The sequence below is a fragment of the Cetorhinus maximus genome, chromosome 8 (genome assembly GCF_964194155.1).
Source record: "Cetorhinus maximus chromosome 8, sCetMax3.hap1.1, whole genome shotgun sequence".
NCBI classification, from domain to species: domain Eukaryota; kingdom Metazoa; phylum Chordata; class Chondrichthyes; order Lamniformes; family Cetorhinidae; genus Cetorhinus; species Cetorhinus maximus.
The window spans coordinates 112,796,421-112,822,920 of record NC_135886.1 but is presented as its reverse complement, the minus strand read 5'-3'; the positions used below and the strand labels follow the sequence as shown (position 1 = coordinate 112,822,920).

At 43.4% G+C, this 26,500-nt stretch overlaps 1 long non-coding RNA gene across 1 annotated transcript; it reads left to right on the top strand.

Annotated features, from left to right (window-relative positions):
- The first annotated feature begins 5,535 nt into the window (after nt 1-5,535).
- LOC144683326 (uncharacterized) lies at nt 5,536-25,406 on the top strand. Its single transcript, XR_013577235.1, has 3 exons — nt 5,536-5,627; nt 23,595-23,891; nt 24,968-25,406. It is a non-coding gene; the product is annotated as an uncharacterized LOC144683326 (long non-coding RNA).
- The last annotated feature ends 1,094 nt before the right edge of the window (nt 25,407-26,500 follow it).

The window sequence follows — 26,500 nt, the reverse complement described above, 5'->3', positions numbered from 1 at the left end:
ACTCTGTTTCTGTACTGTACTCCTATTTATGAAACAAAGGATTCCAAGTTCTTTGTTTAACAGCTTTTACCAACTTAAATGTTTGTGTATCTGAATCTCAAGTATGTATGCTTATCATCTCCTTTTGGGGTTTTATCATTTAGCATATATTTCCTTTCTTTTTTCTCCCTCTCAAAATATACCACTTCACATTTCATTGCATTCAATTTTAATCTGGCGTCAGACTGGCCAGTCAATTAATTTGACTGCATTGATGTGTGCGTTATACCCAAATTTACATCATTTATGCATATTAAGTTAAGCTTTCCACTTGTTTACATTGTTTCAGTTTGAAAATCATCACTTTATGTTTTCATCAACATCCTACTCATGCTGCCACATTCCTTTTAATATCACGCGCCTTAACTTGATCAACAAGCCTCCTATGCAGCAGTTTATTAAATGCTTCTGAAAATTCAATCAACGTTATCCACTTCATTTCTCAATATGCTCTGTTATTCCCCAAAGAACTCTATGAAATTTGGCAGACATAAATCTTCTTAATGTATTTTACTTTGTATTTATGAAACCCTTTGCTATTTCACTATATACTACCTGGCAAATCTTTTCCCGCACCCTTTCATATAACTTTTCTAACCACCTTTCTTGCCATAACCAAGAGCTTTAAGCAGTGTGTTGACTTATGGGTGCAGTGGAATGGGTTCAAAAGGTTTGGGCAGTGGCGGGTTGTCGGGGGGAATTGGGGTGTGCTGTTGAGGGGAAGGACCACAGCCAGAATTCATAATTCATGTCGGAACTAATGACACAGGAAGAACTAGAATTGAGGTTTTGCAAAGGGAGTTTCAACAATTAGGAATTACATGAAAGAGGAGGAGGATAGCAATCTCAGGATTCCTCACAGTTACAGGCAATTGTGAGTAAAGGAATAGCAAGGTAATGAAATTAAATGCATGGTCGAAGATATAATGTCGCAAGAAAGGATGCATACTCTCGAAATATTGGAAACACTTTCAGGACACAAGGGGCTTGTAGAGGATGCACATGCTTTACCTAAACAAGGTGAGATCAATACTTTCTATACTTGCTATTAACTCTGAAATTATGTCTCTTTATTAAGTCCCTCTTTAACTTGCATGGCTTTACTCATCCAAGGGACGTTTGTTGTCTCCCTTTACTTCTAGGGGACTATGCCTCATTTGCAATGATTTCCTATTATTTCTCTACCATTAACTGTCAACATTTTATTTACTATTTATCTGGGTTCATTCCTCCTAATATCTAACTGAAATGTGTTTTTTTCACCCTGGTACCTTTATCCTTGACTGGACCTTCTCCTTTACAAATTTTCTCACAAAAATAATTACATTTTGGTTGTGGTCTCATAGATATCCCTTACCTTTATATTTGCTACCTGCCTCTTTTCATTTCTTAGACTTACAAGCATCATTGTCACCTTCCTTTTCTAATACCACATGGATCAAGAAAGCAGTTCTTGAAAGTGTAGAAACTCTTCCACTTGTTTCCCACTGGCATTAATTTTACCTAAGTCTGTTTGAATGATTTGTCTTCCATTTTTATAGTCCTGCATTTTCCTGACCTTGTTCACATCTTTTCCAGTGATCTTCCTTTCAGTGTTTGATGGTCTACAATATAGTCCAATGGAGTAACAGTTCCTTCCTTATTCCTTGGGCAGAATTTTCCCTATGGGCTTCTGAACCCCGCCATTAGGCTGAAATGTGGGTCAGAGACCTGCACCATGTGGGTAACAGTTTTTGTGATTTTACCTAGGGCGGCCAATTAATGGCCAGAGGGCAGGCTCACCATTCCATTAAGAACAGTGGGCAGACTCTTGAAGCCAGGGGGTCTATCAGAGGCCTTCCTTAAAAAGAACAGCAGACTGCAATGGAAGGTAAGTGAGAGAGACAGTACTTTAAAATGGAGGCACACTCTTTCCATATTTTTAAAATGTAAATTGAAAAATTACTTTTGCAGCCAGGCCATCACTGTGGGATGGGTGACCCCACCTAAATCACAGCTTGTGGCTTCTGCAGCACCTAGGCAGCCAGGCTAAGAGGCTCTTCCTCTCTGGAGTGCTGGACCCCTGGTTGGTTGTCAAGAGGGAACCTGAGGCTGACTGGAAAATCACCTTCGGCTTCCTTTAATTGTTTTAAGTGGCCCTTAATGAGCTGTGTTGGGTACCCACCGTTTGGTGGGTAGCTTTGCCATTTTCCACCTTACCAAGCCCCCTTCTGCAAAAATGGCCCAGAGGCAGGAAGGATCCAGGGAACCGGTTCAAGAAAGCAGCTCATCACCACCTTCTCAAGGGCAGTTAGGGATGGGCAATAAATTCTGGCCAGCGATTTCCACATCTCATGAGTGAATTTTTAAATAGCACGCTGATTGGTGGGGCAATTTCTAGCACTCGCCTGCCTTTGTTCCCAGCCCCGATAGAGGTTTAAAATCCTGCCCTTATCTCTAAACAAATGGATTCAGATTTTGCATCTGCCCTATATCATCCCTATGCTTTAGATCTGTAAGCAACACTATCAGCTATCCTCCCCTTTTCCCTACTCAATCCCTCCTGAACAACTTGCAACCACAAATGTTCAGCTCCCAATTCTCCACTCTCCACCTCACATTTCTGTGAATATTATTTTATTATCTTACCTTCAGCAATTTGTGCTTCTGGTTTAAAATTTTATTCACTGTATTTATGCATCTATGTACATATGAGCCAAACCTACCCTGATTTATTTGGCAATCTTACCTATTTTAATTCTGACTCCTGTTCTTTATATCTGTTCTTTATTTTACCTTTCCTACATTCTTTGCTCCTTCTGCTTTCTTTTCTGCTTTCTCACCTTGTGTTCTTCTTTCCCCACTAGGTCAGTTTAAGCTCTCACTCCAGTACAAGTTACCATCCCAGCAAGGATACTGCCAAGGACCCATTTTATCTGCCAATACTAAAATTGTCTATTTTCAACAACTTAATCATGTAACCCCTCAAATTAATTTTTAGGCCAAATGCACCTCATGGTTGAACTCATAGTAATGTTCCATCTTGCTGAAGCTAAACACCACACAATCCTGGCCTTTTGTGCTCCATTGGTATCTCACTCTCAAGAATTCCCTATAGATATTCATTGATCAAGTTCACTCTGAAGTTTATCGATGCACAATCCCCAGGAATGACAACCAATTGTGAAATATTCTTATACTATTATTACAATATTTTCCTCCCCTTAGTCTCAAGATTTCCCTTTGGGAGCCAAACCTATCAGACTGCATTTACACTATGGTTTGGGATCTAGCATTTCTTGCCGATTTGTGCTCCAAAGACCAATGTAATCAAGGTGCAGTGCCCATTCCCAGCAAAAAGGTAAGGGAAATTCAAATAAGGCACATGTCCATTCTAATACTGTGTCTGAATTTCTTTGACCTTTTGTGCTGATTCTTCAAAACCTTTGCCAGATCCTTCATTGCTCATTAGCATGGCTCCAACCCTCAAAGTAAATGTCCTGCATTTGTGCAGGTTCAGAATAGGTGGAAATTTGCATCTAAAAATTTAAACGTGCATACTTCCTTTGAATTTATGGTTTTCAAAGAGATTTGTAAATGTGATTCTATCCTGGATTTTAAAACCAGAGACAGTATGGATCAAGCATATTAAACTTGTTTTGTGTGCTCATTCCATGCATCAAGTTGTAAAGCATGGATTATTAATAACTCAGCGAATATTTTTCGCAAATAAAATCTGGAAACCAACTTCAATTTTGTTGTGATTGGACTGTAATTATGACATTGTGCAACTGACAAATGAAAAAGCCTCTCCATCAGTGTTTTCATATTTAATCCATTGGATCAAAGTTAGGTCCAAGTCAGAGAACACAGAGGGAGTGGAGTTTAGCTCCATGGTAGCATCAAAGGATTGCTTTAAAAACTCTTAAATTTAAGATTAAAAGAAGATTTGTGAACTTTCAATAATGTTGAAGTTAAAAGACTTCATAATTAGTCAAAATAAGAGCAAGCTGGCTGACTGTTACTTGAAAGAGCTGTGAAACTATCCTTTCAGGCTCAAAGTCAGTAAAATAATGGACTCTAATTTGCTTTAGCAGGGCATTAGACTTTTCTTTGCACATTTTAGGTCTTTTAATTTTTTGTCTGACAAATTGCTGAAAGTGCAAGCTGACATCATTGCAGGGAAGAAAACCAAGCATCTGGGGCTTATGTGATCAGGAGAAGCAACTGTGTATCGCCTCAACCAATCCGATTGAAGGATTGTGAAATTAACAGCACAAGGGCTGAGAAGGAATTGTAACTTTGAGTGGGTAAATCCAATGTCAATTCAGATACGGAATGAGAAACAAAGAGATGGAAGGAAAGATCAGGAGACAATAGAGACCGGGAAAAAAAAGTAAAATCTTTAAAGCCTGAAGCTCTGATACTCCGCATTAGTTAAATTTCAGCACCAGAAAAGTGGATTGGCAGTTATCAACACTTGTGTTGTTAAACTCGTACTTAGACTGGAATAGACAATACTTCTCTTTCTGTAGTATGTTTAATTTCCATCCGCCACACAAGTGCAGGAACTTAACGCAGTTCAATGGTAAAGCAGGAAGCCAGATACAGTTTTGACAAAGCTAACAATGAGGCAGCACCACTCTGACAGTAGCTTCTGGTTATTTATGTGTACCTGCGCATCTGCCTCTTGCTTGAAGTTGCTGTACGAATTGCACATAAGAAATGGCAAATGCCATTAGCCTCCACGTCATTTTGACTGGGCAATCTAAACCAATCTCATTTTTGTATACATAGAATATTTTGCATGTTCTTAATAACCTATCAGTTCTCTTTACAAACTATTGAACTGGAACTGTACTGGAACAGGTAGTGGATTTGTATGCCAAGACCTACCACATTGTGATCGTATGCTGTGTGATCGAATGCTGTGCTTTCACTGGCCCTGGGGAGGAAGAGGCCATTGGGGAAATGGAAACTAGATACTGGAAATTTTGGGAGGCAGGAAGAGAAGAAATAATGATGCATCTGGAGATGTTTGAAATGTCTTTCGTAATGGTGGATGATTAAGTTGATATGCTGGAAATGATCTGCTATATCATGAGATTAGAGACCATTTTTTTAAAACTTACTTTAGAATCATGCTGATTTTCACACTCCGTGTATGTGCACAGGAAATTTTAGTGTAATTTAATATTGGAAAAATCAGCTTTAAGTGGCGGTGAATTCAAGTGTTGCTTCCCGATCACACCGCTAAAGGAAATTCTACTCCTGTAGGTTTTGCCTGAAACCATAATATTTTATCACTTGTGCTCTCTGATCTGGAGATCATTTTGGGTACATTGGCCTGAGTATTTCGGATGGCAGAGTTTCCCTTCCTGTGTTCCCCGCCAACTGGCTGCCCTGCAGCTATTCCACGCTTGAGTGAGCATCAATTGGCTGTAGGCAGGACTTTCGCCCCTCACGTGAGAGGAGGTTCTGCCTTAGAGAGCTTCCGGCCAATCAGATTGGCCAACAGCTCTCTAGCCCTGCAGTGACAAGAGCTGCAATGGACAGAAGAGGAAGTTCAGGAAGATGCCTGAACCTAAGTCCCGGGATTGGACGGCAAGGTAGGTTTACGAGGTTGGGTGGGGAGTAGGGCAAGAGTAGGTAAGGCCTGGGGGTGTGGAAAGTGGGCGATTGGGATATTGAGGGAGAGGCTGGGAGGGTGGGGAGACGGAGGACCAGTGGCCACTGAAACTTAAGGGGGAAGGGTTCTGATGTAGAGCCCCCCGTTCCCGCCCGGGCCTAAGCCTGTTCATTTTCGGGCTTCCCCCATGCCAGATAAATCCTTCCAGCAGCTTAGAAATTGAGGCTGCGTGGGAAATGGCTCTTAACTGGCCAATAATTGGCCACTTAGGGGCCTCAATTGGGACAAGAGTAGGCAGCCTGTCCGAGGCCTTGCATACCCAAGTGTAAAATCAGTGCAAGGTTGTGGTGAATGGGGATACGGAGGGAATCCCATTCCTTCAATTTCACGGACTCCCCTGCCTAATGACCCACGGGCTGGGTGCGTGAAATTCAGGCCATAGTAAAGCTCAAAACATAGACATCAGGCACACTCTTTGATAATCTTATGTGTCACAGACACATGCATGGCAGAGTTTCCAAAATTCCACAGCAGACCCATCAGGAAGGCTTGTGACATACTCTGTTTCCATGCATGTCAAGACCATTTGCTCCATCTTGGGTCCATTTATTAATATTTTGCTGTGAAACTCTTTGCTGTAGCAATTGTCAGCATGTTGGAATAGCCACAGGAATGGTCAGGCTGAGGTTTGGCTCTAATGCACATCATGGTAGAATAGCTTGCTGCTAATCAATCTCCAGGTTTACACCTCTGTATACCAGTTGGATAACCATGAAACTGAAGCCACATCTGCCCCCTCCATTGCGCATAAAAGATCCCATGGCACTATTTAGGGAAAAAAAAACTGGAGAGTTCTCGCTGATCTCCTGTCCAATAGTTTCCCCTCAACCAGCATCACTAAAATGGATTACCAGGTTATCACATTTTTGTTTGTGAGAACTTGCTGTGCATTAATTGGATGCTACATTCCCTTCACTACAACAGTGACTACACTTCAAAAGTACTTCATCGGATGTAAAGCACTTTGGAATGTGAAAGTGCTTGATTTCCTTTCTTTACCAGATATATGTGGGTACTATTTATATATTTCAATAAAAGAATAACCACTAAAGTTGAAATTTGAAGTTGATATTATTGCTATCTAATTATCATAAATTAGACATGTATTTTCAATTTAACATACTAAAACTAGGTCTAATCCACTAATTTTAAACTAGTTCTGATTATGTTTAAATATATTAATCATTCCAGTTCCATACATGAGTTATAATAATACATTCCATTATTTAATTATTTCCTTAGTTTAATATTCCAATAAAACTCCTCAATAAATGCTATGCAGTATAATAGCGTTAGTTAAGATTTATTGATATGATCAAGTTCAACAACTATTATGGCTCCATGCGAAGTAAGAGCTGAAATAATTTTATTGAAAACATCGAGTCACGGTTCAAATAATATAACTAAGATTTGGCGTTGGCATGCCTTCGGCCAAATTTCTACATAGGAAGCAAACACATGGGTAAAGGATAAAAAAAGTAAAACATGAAGGACCTGAACTACGAGCACCATTGGAATGCCAGTCTGAAATAGAAGGAAAAAGATATGGTAATAAGGTACGACCGATTCCTGCTGTGTACTCCTTTATCAACACAAGCCTTGAAATAAGGCCATGCTTACTTTCATGCCTTAGTATTCAATACCATGAGGCTCTATTCCAGTTCAATAAATTCATTTTAACCAGAATTTCAATTTTTGTTGCATTAAGCAATGATCAAGAAATGGCAAAATTCCAGCTCTCTATGTTAGCTTGGCTCAGTTTGTATGATTGTTAATCAAAACCTAATTCTAAAACATGAGGACACAAAGCACGTTTATACTTCATTGCAATACTGAGGGAATGCTACAGTATTAGAGATGTATCTTTTGGATGAGGTGTTAAAGCCAGGCTCAATCTGCTCATTCAGGCGGATATAAAAGGTTTCATGGCAGTTTTTGAAGAATAGAGTGTTCTAATGTCTTGATCAATGTTCTCCCCCCAACTAACATCAGTAAAATACAGATTTGCTAGTTATTTATCTCATTTCATGACTGGATTGGAATGTATGAAAATCAGCTGCTGTGTTTGCCTACTTAACAGCAATAACAATTTGCATTCATATAGCCTGGGATTTTCCAGCCCTGCCCAACACCGGGTTCTTCCAATACCGCCGAAAGCCAATTGACTTTTGGCTGGCCCGCCGCGTTCCCCATAGTGGGTCCCACCTTGGTGGGGCTAGAAAACCCCGGCCATAGTTTCTTAAACAAAATTGCATTAAAGCGCTTCACAGCAGTGCAATTAGAAAGAAATGAAGGTCAGCCAGGAGATCTTTGGAAAAATCAAGGTGTCCATGAAAGTTTCAGAAGCAGATTGGCTGAGGCAAGGGAAGATGTTGGCATCGTTATGGAGATGGCATTAGATAATCTTTGCCATGAAAAGGATATGGTATTGGAAGCTTAGCTTGGAATAGGCAAAACTGAAACCATGGCCAGGTAAGGGAATAGAATTGACGGCAAGGGCGCAGAGTTTGTGGTGGGGACTGGAGGTAATGGCTTTGGTCCTCTCAATTAACCGAAGGATGTTACAGATCATCCAAAGTTGGGCAACAGGTTGACACATAGGCCTAAATTTTCCATTAGGCGGGTGGGGCTGATGTTGATGTGGGCGGCCGTGGATCCGATTGCCAGCGGCGATCGGGGCCGTGCTGCCATTTTTCACAGGCGGGCCAATTAAGGCCCACGCAGTGCATTTCTGACTCCCGTGGAGTTTGCGGCGGGCGTGTACAGACCACCTGGTCCAATGGCAACCCGGCAGTCTGTGTAAAAAAAGGTCAGGCAGCCTTCTTTAGGCTGTTCACTATGACCAGCTACAGGTGGTACCTCAGGGGGTCTGCACAGCAGGCCAATGTAGAGGGAAGGCCAGATGAGGAGGGCAGGCTGCAGGGTGGGCCAGCGGGTGCCAATGTGCCCCTCGCTTTTCTGATGACTGCCTTGCTGCCCTTGTCGAGGAAGTGGCAGCACAGTGGGAGGTGTTGGTCCCCCTGGATGGGAGGAGGAGGCCCCCCCACATGACCAAACATGCCTGGGAGGAGGTAGCGGAGGTGGTGAGCTCCCGTGATGTGGCACAGTGCACCTGGATCCAGTGTCGTAAGCGCTTCAATGATTTGTTGCGCTCTGGAAGGGTGAGTAAGATATTGGCATTGGGCATTTAACCCAGTAGGTAGCCTTAGCCTTTGAGGCCCCCCCCCCCAAATTTTACTGTCGTGACTGCATTGACTCATGTCGGGCATTTGTCACATGCTGGGTGGGCAAACAGATAGTGCCCATGCTTACATCAGTCTCAGTGGTTCATGAGAAGATGGGTTCTCCCCGCACCATGTGTTGGTCTTAGTCGCACATGAGTAGTATGGGGGCAACCTGCAGGAGACTCAGCTAGACGCATACTCAGAACTCCAGCACATGTCCTATTCACAGTGATGAGATGGTGGAAGAGGAGCCCAAAGGTCTTGTGGCCAAGAGCCATCTGGTGCCCTCAGCGCCGCACGTAGTTGTGCCTCCTTGCTATGGGAGCTAAGACCGTATGTTTCTGAAAGTGATGGACGCAGAATGTATCCAAGGTGGCTGTTGGGGGGGGGTTGGGAACAGCCGTATTATATTTTTGTCACCGATCACCAGTAGCGTGGACAGGAGGCACTGGAGGCCTCAGATGGGCCTCTGTGGTTGGGGTGCAGCATGCGCATGCAGAGTACATGAGCGATCAGCCCCAATGAATGGTCTTCTCTGTTTTGCAGGAGAAAAATGCGCATAATGCATATAAACGTTCGCACACTGGAGGCAGCCAGGCTCAGCTCGTCATATTGACCCATTTTGAGCAGGAGGCCCTGGAGTTTGAAAGGCGCCATGCGTCCAGGTCCACAGGTGTTCGGGAGGCTGGGGTGGAGTGGCCAGATATTTGAGGCCCACAGTCCCATCCGCTCTGTCTTTCCACCATCCAAAGCACTGACGATTGTTGGAATCGTTAATGTAGCAACATTGTTTATTCACAGACTGATAGAGTCAAATGTGTGGGTCATAGACAAAGGTCCTTCGAAGATGCGCGTGTCTAGCACCTTCCAAAGTTGCCTTCTCCCATTTCTGACCACTATCCCCATGGCCTTGTATGCCATGGCATCGCTACTGCACATACAAATACTTATTACATCTTAACAGGGTTTCTGCCTCCACCACCCTTTCAGCCAGTGCGTTCCACATTACTCTGTGCAAAAGTTCCTCATCACCTCACCTGTCATCCTCATGCCCCTTACCTTAAATAAATGCCACCAGGTTAGTCATCCCTCCACCAAGGCGAAATGTTGCTTTGTGTCCACCCGATCTATGCCCCTCATAATATTATGAAGCTCAATAATGTCACCCCTCAATCTCCTGTGCTCCACAGCAAATTTCATCAGGGATGACACAAAGATTGGCCAGGTGGTTAACAGTGAGGTTGAGTGTCTTGGGCTACAGGAAGATATAGATGGGATGGTCAAATGGGCAGATAAGTGGCAGATGGAATTTAACCCTGAAAAGTGTGAGGTGATCACTTTGGAAGGAGGAATTTGACAAGGAAATATTCAATGAACAGCATGACACTAGGAAGTTCTGAGGAACAAAGGGACCTTGGCGTGTGTGTCCATAGATCTCTGAAGGCAGAGGGTCACGTTAATGGGGTGGTGAAAAAGGCATATGGGACACTTGCCTTTATCAATCAAGGCATGGATTACAAAAGTAGGGAGGTCATGTCGGAGTTGTATAGAACCTTGGTGAGGCCACAGCTGGAGTACTGTGTGCAGTTCTGGTCACCACATTATAGGAAGGATGTGATTGCACTAGAGGGGGTGCAGAGGAGATTCACCAGGATGTTGCCTGGGATGAAACATTTAAGTTATGAAGAGAAGTTGGATAGACTTGGATTGTTTTCGTTGGAGCAGAGAAGACTGAGGGGTGACCTGATCGAGGTGTACAAGATTATGAGGGACATGGACAGGGTGGATAGGGAGCAGCTGTTCCCCTTAGTTGAAGTGTCAGTGACAAGGGGGCATAAGTTCAAGGTGAGGGGTAGGAGGTTTAGGGGGGATGTGAGGAAAACTTTTTTTACCCAGAGGGTGGTGACGGTCTGGAGTGCGCTGCCTGGGAGGGTGGTGGAGGCGGGTTGCTTCACATCCTTTAAAAAGTATCTGGATGAGCACTTGGCATGTCATAACATTCAAGGCTATGGGCCAAGTGTTGGTAAATGGGATTAGGTAGGTAGGTCAGGTGTTTCTCATCTGTCGGTGCAGACTCGATGGGCCGAAGGGCCTCTTGTGCACTGTGATTCTGTGATTCTCCAGTGTATGCTATGTGTCCTCATAACTCCTACTCTCCAGTCCAGCATGCATTCTGGTCAGTGACCTCTGCAGTCTCTCCACTCCAATCACATCCCTCACATGGAGCACTGATCACAACTGAACGCAGAAGTGTAGCTGTGGCCTCGACAGCATTTTCTGACTTGCAACATGACCTCCCTGTTCCTACATTCTATTCCTCGGCTAATAATGGCAAGCATGGCATCTACCTTCTTAAACGCCTTATGTACCTGCCCGGCTACCTTAACGGGCCTGTCGACATGCCCAGCAAGGTCCCTCTAATTGTCCTTACTTTCCACGGTCCTACCATTCCTCATGTATTCCCGTACCTTGTTTCTCCTGCCCAAGTACATCATCTCACACTTATCAACATAACGTTCCATTTGGCATTCCTTAGACCATCTGACTAGCTTATCTGTATCCGCCTGAAATGTTTGGACCTCCTCCTGACTACTTGCCATCCCACCAATGTTCATCTCATGTTCTGGAAGGTTGAGCGCAAAATGAGCCTGGGGGAAAGGGATGAAGTGTGTCACTGTGTGGACGCTATCGGATCCACTGTCCTTGTTGTTAGTTTCAGCATCATCCAAGCCTGTCCACCAGGAGGGATTGCAGCTGCCCTCTCACACACCTGACCTGAACTGTCACCTGTGTCACACCATTTCGGTGAGGCGGGCACCAGCGCAGGGACAAGCACAGCAGTGGGAACTGTTACATCGCCTAGTGTCCTGGGGCACAGTGGAGAGGGCACTTCATAATCGCTGGAGGAGATGGCAGAGACAGAGAGTGCCAATGGCGCCTGAAGCCAGAGGACTGCAGGGGACCAGGCACATGCTGAGTCGGGGAGTGATGATGTGCCTCTGGAGTCGTCCGCCACGCAGCAGCTGCTGGAAATGTGGCCGGGTGTGCGGGAGCATCTGGGAGTGTTGCATGAGAGTGTGCTTCGCTTGGTGTCCGTGGTGGAGGAGTCCACGCGGAGCATCAGTGATGCCATGAGCCTCACGTCAGAGCATCATGCTTCCTCCATGGAGAGAGTGGTGACTCTCCTGAAGAGGGACTTCCAGCAGAACAACCAGCTTCCCCTGGGGATACGTTCGGACCTGCAAGCCCTCACAGCGCCAGAGGCCACAGCTGGTCATTGGCAATGTGGGAGATGTTCTGGGCACCAAGTGTCCCAGCTCGGTGCCCATCCATTGACGGTGAGCAGGGAGGTCCGAAGCGTCCTCACATCGGTGCAGCAGCTGCCTGTTGTCTCTGCAGGCTCCCCTCAGCGCGCTCTGGATGAGGGCAGCAGCTCCTCCACCCCTCTGCCAGTGACCGTTGCATCCGCTGAGGCTGCGACAACTGGGGAGATGCCAGCTGTGGAACTGGCCACTCCCTCCCAGGCGGGGCCATCACAGGCTCCACGGGCCAGAGGACGTCCTCCAAGGTCATCGAGGCCACCAGGACAGCAGAGTCAGCAGGCTGTATCAGAAGCCACTCCGAGCGATGGGGCAGCACCAAGACATAGTACCCGTAAACGTAAGCATAAGGCACCTTAGGCACACCATGGGTTTCTCATTGGTGCTTTTGTGGTGGCCCGAGATTAGGGAATTATTATTTTTTGCAGTTGTAAAAACATTTGGGATTTATTTTGTTGGACCATATGATGGATCAAAATAAAATCCACATGTGTTACCATGGCTGAGGGTGGCTCCTTTGTGCTGCATTGTATGTTTCACACACATGCCATGAGTGTTTGAGTGGACATTGACGTTTATGTACAAAGCCCTTAGTTGCAGCTGATGAAGTGGCAGATGTGCCACGTATGGAAGCGCCAGGCAAGGCTGGTCCTCCTGATCCATTGGTGTGGAGCTAGCTGAAGGTTCATTGGATTAAAGTCTCCCGAGTCTCCCTGCCTCCTTGGTGTAGTCCCGGGTCAGCATTCAGCCCTGTGCTTCCTCATCCTCTGAACCACTGCTGGACTCATCATGTGCAGCCGCATCCACTGTGTCAACGGCTTCATCGTCCACTGCGTCCCCCTTTCCAGTGCAAGATTGTGCAGAGCGCAGCATGCTACCACTATCACCGAGACACGATCTGGGGGGTACTGGAGTGCGCCCCCTGAGGGGTCCAGGCATCAGAACCACAACTTGAGAAGGCTGATGGTTCTCTCCACCACAGCCCTTATGGAGCTGTGCACCCATTGTAGCGCTGCTCAGCTTCTGTTCTTGGATGGCGGAGAGGTGTCATGAGCCACCTGCTGAGGGGATAGCCCTTGTCACCCAGCAGCCATCCATCAAGCCGAGCCGGAGCACTGAAGAGCCCCGGCACCTGGGAGTGTCAGAGGATGTAGGCATTGTGGGAGCTGCCTGGGTACCTGGCACAGACTTGTAGAATCAGCATCCTGTGATCACACACTATCTGCACATTCATGGAGTGGAAGCCCTTCCTGTTGACAAAGGCACCGGGCTCACCTGCTGGCGCCTTGATGGCCACATGTGTACAGTCTATTGCACCCTGGACGCGGGGGAAGCCAGCAATGGTCGCGAAGCCTCTAGCTCGCTGTGCCTGACTTGCCTGGTCGCAGCGGAAGTGGATGAAGGTCAATGCACGCCTGAACAGACGTGTGTAACCTGCTTGACACAAATGTGGACAGCTGATTGGGAGACACCATAAAGATCACCCACCGAGCTCTGGAAGGAGCCAGAGTCATAGAAGTTGAGGGCAACTGTGACCTTCAGAGCCGCTGGCATGGGGTGTCCACCCACACAGTTAGGAGAGATCTCAGGGCCAATCATCTGAAAGATATAGTTGACTGTCTCCCTTGACAGTAGGAGCCTCCTTCAGCACTGCACCTCAGTCATATTGAGGTCACTGCTTCTCCGCCTGTATATCATGGCAGCAGGATAGCATGGCGTCATCTGCGGCCCCTTCCAACTTGGACTACCTCTTGGCCCAGCGCCCCTTGTGCCTGCGCCTGTACTCCCAAAGGTGGCTCCCCTGGAGGCTAATTGTGCACTCCTGGCCTCCTCCTTATTCTAGCCCTCCCTTCCTCCTCAGAGGAGCTGCTTCCAGTGGACATGTCAGAACCCATACCCAGGCTAAAGGGAGGCCGCCGGAAAGCTACAGGTCCGATAAAAATTGCTGAGCTGAAGGTTCAAAGTACACAGAAAGCTGCTGGAATTCATTCTGAACTGCTACAGATCACACAGCAAGTTTAAAACACTTTCTTCAATAAATACTTCACAGACCAGGTTGACCACCCCACTGTGCCCTCATATCCTGCCCGTGGATGAGTTTTATTAAAAAGTCTCTTACCTGCCTGCCCGTTGCACCGCTGCGCTGAGCCGAAGATCACACGGGCGCCAGAAAATCGGGGTCGATTGCCGAGTTAAGGGCCTTAACTAGCCCTTTAATTAATGGCGGGCGCACATCGCACTTCATCACGCGCCTGCCCAATGAAATATCGTGATGGTGCGCAGTGACGTTGGGACGCTCGCCCGACATCATCGTGCATCATTTTACACGCTGACATGCGGGGCCCGCCCCTCATACGTCACCCTGAAGATTCTGCCCGTAGAAACAGCAGAAAAGTTGAGAGAGATGGCGGAGAAGTGAAACTGACTTGTCAGTATTGCCATGAATGCCGAACTTTACAAGACAATTATGTTTTGAAATGTACCTTTAACTCAAAGTAAAACAGAATTCTGGATAAACATCTTATCCCGGAGACAGGTTCACGTGATCCGGTTGCCATAGGGAGAGAAACTCAAACAATGACGGGGCTGGCAGTTTTAATACCTTTCCACATACTTCACGGGCTCAGCCACTGTTTGAGACATAGAAATAAATGAGCTACTTCTGTGTGAAATCACAGAAGAACTGTTTTGTGTTAACAATCAAGCAAGATGCTTGGGAGAGTTTGGTTTCTGTTCAAAACGAAGGGAACAGAACAGCTGGGCTCTTGAAGATTTAAGGAACGGTGAGTTACTGAGTGCCATGCTGGGTGATAATCAAGTTCTGAAAACTCAGATGGGGAGTGGAACAATTATCGGAGGATACTGGAAGCTTCAAGCTGGTATGATAGGAGAAGTGGACCTGCTAGAGAGCTGGGAGTGACTGTGGGACTGTTCCTGTAAAGCTACATATCTATGAAGAGTGTGGCACAGTGAAATGGTTTCATTAGACTAAGTCAGTTGTATTAGTTAATTAATGCAAAAGAACCTTTTTTTAGCAGTTTGGTGTATTAGTTGCCTGTTAAGTAATGTTTGATCTATGTTGATTTTAGTTTGCTTGTTATAAAAAAAAGTCTTGACATGTGAAATCTTGTCTTTCAGTTCTTTCCATCAATTGCTAGGAAATCCATCTCTTTTTAAAACTCATTGGTCTCTATGGGGATCATAACAGTATACAAGTGGAAGCCAACCCATGTTCGCATGTGGATGAGGAAGAGAAAGGCACTAATAATAGGTTCCTGGGTGACTCCTAAGATGACAGTACAGGAACTGAAAGAGAAGCCATTATTGGAGATGCTCTAGATAGAATTTGATAGATAAGAGTAGAATTGATCAAGGACTGCCCTGTTCAATTGGACAACAGAAGAATGGCATTGGAGAAGTTTGGTGTGGTTAACCATGTCAAAGGCTGCAGCGATTGAGTAACAAGAAGGAAAAATACACCACCTCAGAGCCACAGAGGATGTAATTTTCCTTCACTACATATGCTCAAATTTGCTTTGAGAGATGGCCCATTCCAGGCAAGTAACCAGGATAGGAGAGTGTTGACATTTTTATTCATAAAGGGGTATTGAATTTAGATGTGAGGAAATACTTGAACAAATTGACAGCTCCAAAAGCATTGTGATGGTGGAAGACCAAAAGTTCAGCAGTTGGGTGTTAAAAAACATAATTGTAGGTGATTTTTTTTTTCAGGTGCAGGAGGGAATGGGGTTCGGAGGGTTTCGGGAATGAGAGATAGAAATGGCCTTGTCTGTGATCAAAACCAAATGAGTAGAGAGGCCATGCAAGACAGATAGGTGGCCATGGTAACAGGAATGACTTCAAAAAATAATTCATTTTTTAGGAAGCACTTTAAGAAAATTTGAATATCTGATAATGTGCTATATTAATGCAACTTTATGCTTTCACTATATGGATTATATTATTAATTTGCATATAGGCTACACTTCCCTAAAAGCAGGGGAATATAACCTTGTTGTGCGTCATGGGGAAGGGGTTTAACTGAGCACCATATTGTCAAATGAAGCCCATAAGCCACAGAGAATGAAATCTCACTAATTAGTAACTGTGCTATTCCATTCCTTTCTTTACACTGGATCAACTTGTAGACATGTCAACAGAAAAATATATTGTACATAAACCTCTCGCTATTCATTCGTCTATTGCTATGTTAAAAATCTTTTGGTGTGTGCACTCAATCTGTTCCTGAAAAATAATACTTAATTACTTCATTCTGTGATATTTCTATCATATTTGTCTGTAATGCTTTGCATTATCTATATATACTATGCTTTTGATTGCATTCTCCCAGCATCTGAGTCATACTAGGTGATACTCTTGCACTATCCTCCACAGCACCAGCTATTTAAAAGCTTCCATAATCAGGCCTTGAGCTCAGTGCTGTATGACTGCTTTTTTGCTGTCTTATTGCTTTCCTTGCTTTCATCTCTTGTTGCAGATACTCCTTGAGCTGCTGGCATCCTCACTACCCGAATCCAAGATAACTCCAATCTCTGACCAAACCCCAAGTACCAATAAGGCTGGACTATTGTAGGTTCTCTGACCTGGGCTCCTCCACAATGTGGCTTCCTGGGTGACATTGTGAAATCTTGGAAGAGTCACAATTAAGTTAGTAATAAGAGTTAATCTTTGAAGTAGACACTACAAATAGTACAGCTTTGTGTTCTGAAAAATTGGCTTGTTATCAGCTATCCAACAACTAACTTCTTCAGAAAGTAATAATGCCCCTTTTAATTTCCAATTGACCTACATTAGATTGAAATGCACTTTCGTCACAGACGTGAAAGTTTGCTGATTGTGTGTCAAAAATGGTCCCATTGCAAAACTAATTATAGATGTGCACCATTCTGAAACATTTTATTTAAGTAGGTTGCCAAAGTCCTGCCAGCCCTCTGTCAGGGTTTGAGCTGATTACTGATGTTCACATGCCAGAGGACATGGGACATGCGGCATTGTCAGAACTGCCATCTTTTGGACAATATGTTAAACCAAGCTCCTATTTGCCTGTTCAAATCAACATTAAAAATCCCATGGCACTCTTTAAAGAAGAATAGGGAATGCTGTTACCCTTGCTATTAGCTCCCCTTCAATGAACAGCAACAACTGACTGATCATTCATCTCATTATTGTTCATGGGATGCAACTGATGCCACATTTGTGTACAAAAGTCAACTGCATATCAAAAGTAATTCATTCTGTGAAGCACATTAAGACATGATAAGGTACTAGATAAGCAGCTGTTATTATTAGTTAATAGCATTGAAAAGTTTCTTCTTTATTATAGTTTTTAAAAGTCTGTTTTCTCCTCTCCTCAGAATATTAGTGATGCATTTCCATTAATTTTGTTATGTGACCCAAGAAAAAGTGCAACTTGAATATCATAATTTATCTCAGAAGGCATTTAGTTTAACCAGTTAGTTTAACTAGTTTAAGCTACTTCAAAACTATTCATTGCCTATAAATAACTGAGATATCATGGACAATTAAACATCTTTGCCTGCACAATGTCAGACTAAGGGCAGAATTCTCCCCCCGTTGGGGGGGAAGTTCAGGAGCAGGCACGTGTGGGCGCACCTCCGATCGGCGCCCCCGATCAGGGACGCGCTGCCATTCTACGTGGGTGGGCCAATTAAGGCCCACCCAGCGTGACGTCTGCCAGGAAGTGCAATGTGCTCCCTGTGCGAGTGGGGGGGGAGGGGAATCCCTAAGCCAAGAGTGTGCTCTTTCGCACATGTGCGCGAAAGAGCGCACTCATCTCCCTGAGTCTTAGTCCTGCCTCAGGGAGACTGGCGCCAAATTCAAAAATGTTAAATGTAGAAAAATAAAATTTCCCTGACACTTTCACATGAGTTGGGACCTGTCCATCACTTTTAATTAAACTTCTGTTAAATTTTTAAAAACCTACATGAAACCTCATCCCGCCCGTGGATGAGGCATCATGCTTTTTCTGAAGCCCGCCAGGGCTCCCAGCCTGTCCGCCAACCTTAAGGTTGGACGGGCAGGTCCTTTAACGAGGTCAATTACCTTTTAAATGGCCTCAATTAGCCGTTGACAGGTCAGCAGGTGCATAGCTGATTCGGTAGCGCCCCCGCCGACCTGAAAATTGAAATGATGCGGGGTGGCGTCGGGAGTTCCGCCTGACATCATCCCACATAATTTTACGCGCCGGCGAGTGGGCCCCGCTCCCCCCCCACCGCCCCCCTCGCCGACCTAAATATCCTGCCCTAGGAAGCTATAACCTCTGACATGGCAACTTGCAATTTGCTGCATCAAAGTTATTTTATACAGAAAGTGATTTAACCGTATGTAAATCAGGACAATATGCCATTGCAGAAGCTACTTGATATTGTTGTGTCTATGGGTGGAACCAACAACTTGAATTTATATAATGCTTCTGTGTTGGTGTGGGGGGTCCGTTAGCTCAGTTGGCTAGATGGTAAGAGTGTGGTGTAGTTAGTGTAGTTATCTTTTCTTTAATTCATTTTTTCTCCTTATTTCTCCTTTTCTAATCTGTATTGATTTCTTCCTGGCTACACTTCAATTGATTCCTTGTCCATTGTTCATGTGAGCCTTTACAGTGAGTGTTGGCAGGCTATTGGAGCATGAGAGGCATCACATCCAACTAAGCTTATCATCACCTGTCAGCCAATTCTATCATGAAAGTATTATGTTGTAAATGATGAAAATCTGAAATAGTCATTTGGTAGTACAGAACTTGAGTATTGCTGAAAATAGAGACATGTCTAATCTTTTTGTCTTGCACTCATCAGGACACTCAGAAGAATACCAATATGAGGGGGAAAACAACAATTTATACTGTATGTGAAGAGAATGCTGATTTGTTGGCAAATGGCATTGCCATTGAGAATGCACCACTGATGGTTTCTGACAGTTAACTGTCAGGCATTGTTTGAAATTTTAAAACAGGCAGCTTGACAATGATTGATCAAGACATTGCCCTGAGGAATGAGTCAGCAAATGGCTGTCGCTTATTTTGTTTAGCTGAAACAGGTACAGTGTATGTACATGTTCGTTCTTGTCTTGTCTGCAAAGAACAGGGCCCTGTGTATTAATATATGTAGCTTCCAGTGCACGCAAATGCACCACACTGCGAGCCCGGCTGACAATCTTAAATTGATTGTCAGCGTAATTCTTAGTATAGTGAGAATTATTTAGCAAATGTTGTCCAATCACGGAATCACATTTTATGTTGAATACTGTGTTTTGAGTTTTGCAGGCATGGGCTGGTTGGGTACGTCTGTATCCTGCCTGTTGTGAACAGCGGCTGGGACATGCTGTTTTGATGTGATCCGCCAGTCTTTGAGATGTACAGCCTACAGAACTAGCATCACACTGGCACTGAAATTCATATACCACATTGCCCATTTGTGTGATAGGTATCATGTCTTTTTGGCTTGACGGCAGCATCCTGTTAATGGTAAATACCACTCGTGTTGCTACTGCATAGTAGCAGCATGAAACAGCTAGCTTCACCTGTTGCTCATACCTTGCCCTTCCAGGGTAATCCGGGGTAGAATGGGCACTTTTCAGGGCTGCAAGTGATGGCCTTAGGCCCATTCATGAGTTTGTATGATGTACAGCATGAAATGATCTGATCAATTGGCATTCTTGCAAGTGTCCTGATGAGTGCAAGATAAAAAGCTTTGACATGTCTCTTTTTTCGGCAAAATCTGAAATGCAAACAGAAGATGTTAGAAATACCCAACAGTTCAAGCAGTTCTGATGACAGTTCATTAACATGAAACATGAACTTTGTTTCTCTCTACATAGATGCTGTTGCCTGACATGCTGAGTATTTCCAGCATTTTCTATTTTCATTCCGCCAGTTTTATTATGGCTTGTTAAATAATGATCAGGAGTAGAACTATTGGTTAATTTTTCTGCCTTTTAACCTAGGGTGATGGAGCTAATTGTCATTCTGTCCTCCCCTTCTCCAGCTGAGATCAGCATAGGCCAAGGAGAAAACATGGAATTTTGTTCGCAATCTTTTTCTAGAACTTTCATCCTTCTGGCTTTACTCTTCCCCATCCTTCAACTGTGGCTCGGTTGACAGCACTGCCACCTCTGAGTCAGAAGGTTGTGGTTCATGTCCTTCTCTAGGGCATTCGCACTAAATCCAAGGCTGACACATCAATGCTGCACTATTGGTGGTGCTGTCTTTCAGTGGAGATGTCTCCTCTCAAGTGGACATTGATGACCCCATGACACTACTTCAATGAAGAGCATGGGAGTTATCCTCAGCCAATATTTATCCCTCAATCAACATCACAGAAACAAGATTATCACTTTGCTATTTATGGGAGCTTGCAAGTGTGAACTTGTTGCTGCTTTTCCTTCATCATGACAGTGACTACTCTTTAAAGTACTTCATTGGTTTGGGCTTTGGGACTATTAAATGCAAATCTTTCTTTTTTTCTCTTCATCCCACAATTGGTGGCAGACCATTCAGACACATGCATCTTTTTCTCTGAAGTTCCAACATAAACATCTCCATCCTTTCCTACCACTCTCCTCTCCTTTAATGTGACTCTTAAGCCAATCCCTTCAACTAAGCTTTTTATCACTGTTTTTTTTTTAAATATCTCTCTCCCTGGCTTGGTGTTCAATGATATTCTTCATGAATTTTTTTTAACATTAGAGGCATTATCGAGCTACAAGTTCTATTGTTGTCATAATTGTTTGTTATTTGTTGTCCAAGCTTCATCACATTTCTGTTCTTACCTTTTTAAAAAATGTTAAAATCAGCTTAATCAACTGAGAATATGAACAAATATTTTAATGTACAATAATCAAAAAGCGTCTCTATACCAACATGCTCAGCTTATCCACACAACTTCTGTTGACATTTGTAAGTGTTGTTTTCTTTCCGTAGGCTGTTCTCATTTCTCACATAATTTTGATTTGAAATCTACTGTCCCAAATCCTCACTCCCACCACCTCAAAGGCAGTGTCTCCTGGCATGGTATGGTTTCACCTAGTGATTGTTCCTTTTGTTTGCTTAGCATTAGTGGCCATTTTTCATGTAAACCCAGACAGTAAGTCTTGACGGGCTATTCAACTGTACTGGTCATCACAGCTAAGCACATTCCTGCTCTCACTCAATATCCATATGTGTATTGTCCAACAGAGCTTGCTACATGGCAATCAGGCACTTAGACTGATATTGGCATGCCGGCGAAGACTTTGACCTCAGACTGGAAATTGAACCTAAAGCCTCAGTTGGCAGAACTGCCAGCTACAAGCTATCCACTGCCCAACATTTAGTTGGTAAAGTTCTTCTAAGACTCAAGGCACCTAGGACCATTCCGGTGTCATTGAACAGGTTACTGTGAGCTAAATTGTAAGCACAACAAAATTCATTGGTGTTTTGATGTAAACCTGCATAAGTATTAATTGGCAAAGTACAGAAAGATTAGGGTGGTCCAGCTGAGTGATAGTTGTTCACATTCTCAGTTGATTAAACTGATTTTCACATTAAAAAAAAGTAAGAACAGAAATGTTTTGAGGTTTGTACAACAAATAGCAAACAATTATGACTAATTGACACTGAATCAAATGGCGTATTGTTGCACATTTTAGAATTATTAGCACAAATTAATAAAAGACTGTAGTATTTTCAATAGTAATTATTTTCTGCAGTGTACAATAGCATACATCTATTCAAGTACCAAACACTCAGGAATTTAATAAAATGACAAATTTATTGCAGCCTGTTAAGTTTCCCATAATTATTTTGAAAATAATTTTACAAAATGAAAAGGAAGTAAGATTAGAGGAGTTCAAATTCTATGATCTAGAAAAGAGATGGCTAAGGCTACAAGCGGCACATCAAATGTTATTTGGCATTACATTAAGGTAAGTCTGGAAAGCAGGACCAGACACCATTAATTTAAATGAGTGAAATAGAAATTTAAAACAGATATCAGGAAGAACATCTTAGGGGTGATCATTGTTTATAATAATTTGCTAGACAGGCTAGTTGAGACAAAAAAACATAGGGGGTTCTTAAAATCCAGTTGGATGCTAAAAATGGGAGGATTAAATGGGTGGAAATTGTTATTGAAAGAGATATTATAGGAACAACTAGTGTCTTTATTCCAGCAAATTCCTTTGTCTACTAATCTAACGGAGATGTTTATGCATTTAAAATGAATACATTGGGTAATGTTTTTGCTTTGGGTACAATAGGCAAACTGGGTGCAAATTGCATTTGAAATTGCACTGGCTTTCTGCTCAAACTCATTTGCATAATCACAAACGTAAAACCTTCCATGAATCAGCGCAATTGAGCAGCAAAATGAAATTTAATTTTTTAAATCTATTTGCATGAAGTAAACATTTAGGCTGGGATTTCAGGTGAACAAACTCATGGGGCTGAATATCCCCCGCTGTCGGGGGGGGTTGTGCAGGGGTGGGTGGGAGCGAGCGTGAACCCGATCGGCTCCCCGATCACATGTGCACATGAAAGAGCGCAGATATCTCCCTGAGGCACAGAGCTGCCTCAGAGAGAGTAGTTTAAGGTTTTAAAATTTAAATAAAGGAAAAAAAAAACTTATATAACATGTCCCCTCATGTGACAGTTTCACATGAGCTGGGACATGTCAATGAATTTTTAAAATAATTTTTATTGAATTTTAAAACACTTCACGAAACCTCATCCCGCCCGAGGATGAGGTTTCATTAAAAAAGCGAAGGCCGCCTGGCCTATTCACCCGCCCGGCAACCTTAAGGTTGGATGGGCAGCTCATTAAACTGTTTTAATTAGTTTTTAACAGGCCTTAATTGGCCTTTGACAGTTCTAAGTGACACGCGGTGATGTCAGGACGCCTGCCCGACGTCATCGCGTGTCATTTTCACCCTGCCCCCGCTCGCCGACCAGAAAATTCTTCCCATGGGAAACATTTAGGCCATTAAGAGTTTATTGGCAATAGTAATTTTTATTACATAATGTAAGAAATGGATAAGCTTTGTTAGTCCAAATTACCCTTTTTTTATACATTCTTGGGATGTGGGCATATATTTACACTAAGCAAACCATAAGAGTGTGGTAAGTTTTAACAGCTGCCAAACAACCTCTCTGCCTCTGAAATTTCACAATAACAGGTGTAGAGCTTCATTCCTTCAGATTTTAATTATTGTTAGTGATTTACTTTCTCATTTTTTTCTGTTTCATTTATGTCTTTCACTTAATCCTATGTTCCTTTCCCTCTCATTTCAATTGTACGTTGAATTAACTATTCTAACTTACACTTTCTTGTTAAGACTACGGCCGGGATTTTCTGGCCCCATTGTGAGCGGGACCCGCCGCAGGTGAGACAGCGCCCCAGCCAGAAGTCCATTGACTTGCGGCGGGACCGAAAGATTCTAGTGGTGGGCGGGTGCATAAAATCCCGCCCTACATGTCTCAGCAAGGACCTTCAATCTGATTGGTTAAAGAGACACACCATTGTTTGCACTGTTCATACTGGTCCACAATTCCCTATAGGGGCACCATGCGGTTTTGGATTTCTAATCACCACAGCTTCCAGTCAATAGCCCGTTGAAAGTCTCTGGGCAAATGTGAGTAATCAACAGCTAGCATAATGTATTCATTACTGATGCAAAATCTAGGTCATGGGGCTAAATGTCCCGGTCTCTGGATCATCTTGACCTAACCCCACCCACTTACCCACCTCACCCACCTACCCATCCATGACAAATATTTTCAAGAGACTAAGGGGCAGTGAAATCAACTTTTGCTGATTTGCTTGCAGTGCGTAATTATTCCCAGGATTTTCTGGGGCAGAGTTTTCCCCCCATTGTGGGGGTTGTGCGGGAGCGGGCGCGAGCGGGCAGGTTCCCGATCGTTGCTTCCGGTCAGGGGCGCGCCGCCATTTTACATGGGCGGGCCAATTAAGGCCTGCCCAGTGTGACGTCCGCCCAGAAACGCTGTGCGCTCCCTGTGCTGGTGGGGGGGATTCCCTGAGGAGGTCTGTGCGCTCTTTTCTCCCTGAGGAAAAGTGCTGCCTCAGGGAGATCGGCTGAACTTTGAAAAATTTATTAAAGGTAAGAAAAGATTTTCCTGACATGTCCCCTCATGTGGCACTGTCACATGAGCTGGGACATGTCCATTACTTTTATTGTAAAACTTTGCGAACATTTTAAATCCCTCATGAAACCTCATCCTGCCCATGGATGAGGTTTCATGCTTTTTCAGAAGGCCGCCTGGGCTCTTCGCCTGCCTGCCAACCTTAAGGTTGGATGGTCAAGCCCATTAATCATTTCAATTACTTTTTTAATGGCCTTAATAGGCTGTTGACAGGTCAGCGGGCGGCTGCGCGCCTGCCGAACTGAAAACCTAAATGACGCGGGGTGACGTCGGGACACACGCCTGATGTCACCCTGCATCATTTTACGCGTCGGCGAGCAGGCCCCGCCCCCGCTCACCGACCAGAAAATGCTGCCCCTGGGGGTTTTTCTATCAGATTTCTCAGTTACCTAACCATACAATAGATCATATGACAGTTTAAAAAACTCTAAGAAGTTTCAGTTGTAATGTGGAAAATTATTCTCTCCGAATTGAAATTACATAACGTTTAAACAACTGTTAGTTTCCCTGTATTTTTTATATTTTATTTTCTCTCTTTACTTCCCAGTTATCAGAGGTAAAGTCCCAGAAATGTGAATATGTTACTGACTCATGCATACATTCAGAAACATTCAAGTATGCAAAAGAATTTGATCATATTCTGATTGTGTCTGATGAGATAGAAAAGAACACTCACATGTGCTGAGATGAAGAGGATTTTTGAAGAAAGGCTCAAGGCTTCTCTGATCAAAGAGTGGTACTGCATTCTCAATGATTTGGGTGATATAAATTAAGCCTATTTGTATATGAGCCTGATCGCCAAACACAAGGGGGAAAATCATTGTTGATTTATCTTACCATATTCAGGTATTAAAAAAAGCAATGACAATTATTCTACACACAGCATTGACTTTATGATGTGACACAAGATTCAATGATTTGAAGCTGTGCAGAGAAGGCAATATGTATGGCCAAAAATGAAATAAAACTGTCTTTTCAATGAGAAATAGAGCAATCAGGTTTTAAATGCTACCATTTCTGATGCCTAATTATTTCACTTGGGGTTTGCTCTGTAAAGTCTTCAGAGTGTATACATCAAAATATCAGTCCCATAAAAATGTGCATAGGCATAATTTTAAAAGAGCTTTTTTGCTTTAAAGAGGAACACCACAAGGGAAATGATCAGAAATGACTTCAAAAAAGGAACGGACCTGTTAACTTAGCATAGACCAAGGGAAAAAATTGATATCTTCCAATCCTTCAAGTTACTCTGTATAAATCTTTTGAGCCATCAGGCATACTCAGTTAACTGACCTCAGCTGAGATAGGAGCAGAAGTATTATAACTTGCCCTGTTTAGAGGGGTTTGAGTGGGAAACACTTCAGTGCAGCTCAAATGAGGCCCAGGAATTAAAATGGCTGGTCCATACATTGAATGCTCCATGGGGATATCCCATGTACAGTTCACAACATCCACTCCAACAATGCCCAAAATAGAATTTTGCTTAATGCAATGGAAAAAGTGGATTTTAATAGTCAAAATAAGATTCAAAGAGGACATGATCTAACCTTTAAAATGCTGAGAGGCATGGATAACATAGCTGTAAGCAAATAGTCTAAGTTAACTGTGACAGCAGAACTAATGTCATGAATCTAAAATTAACAAGCCTACAGCAAAGCTAAGCTCTGAAAAATGTGTTCCTTAAGGAACAGTGAGTATGTGCAAGTTATGGTAAGCTAAATCACATAATATTGAATCACCTAACATCTTTCTTTAAAAAACTGCTGGTTCAATATCTGATTAGAATGAATTGAGGATCATGAATGTAAGTGCAGATACATAAAAACCAAATGCTCTTTGCTGGTTTCTGAGCTGCTGGAATCTTGGAAATGCCAGGTATTGCACCTGGGTGTAGATAAAGTATGTAGTATTGCAAAGTTATCCAGATATTGAACAATCTTATTTATTTACTTTGGTAGCTGCGTGATACTTTGCAGAATTGTGAATACTTGATAGCGCAAAGAGTATTTTCTTGTTCCATTTCTTTTCGGGATTTTTATGAGTTTGTGGAAATAATTCTTCTGGTTGCCATGTATGGTAA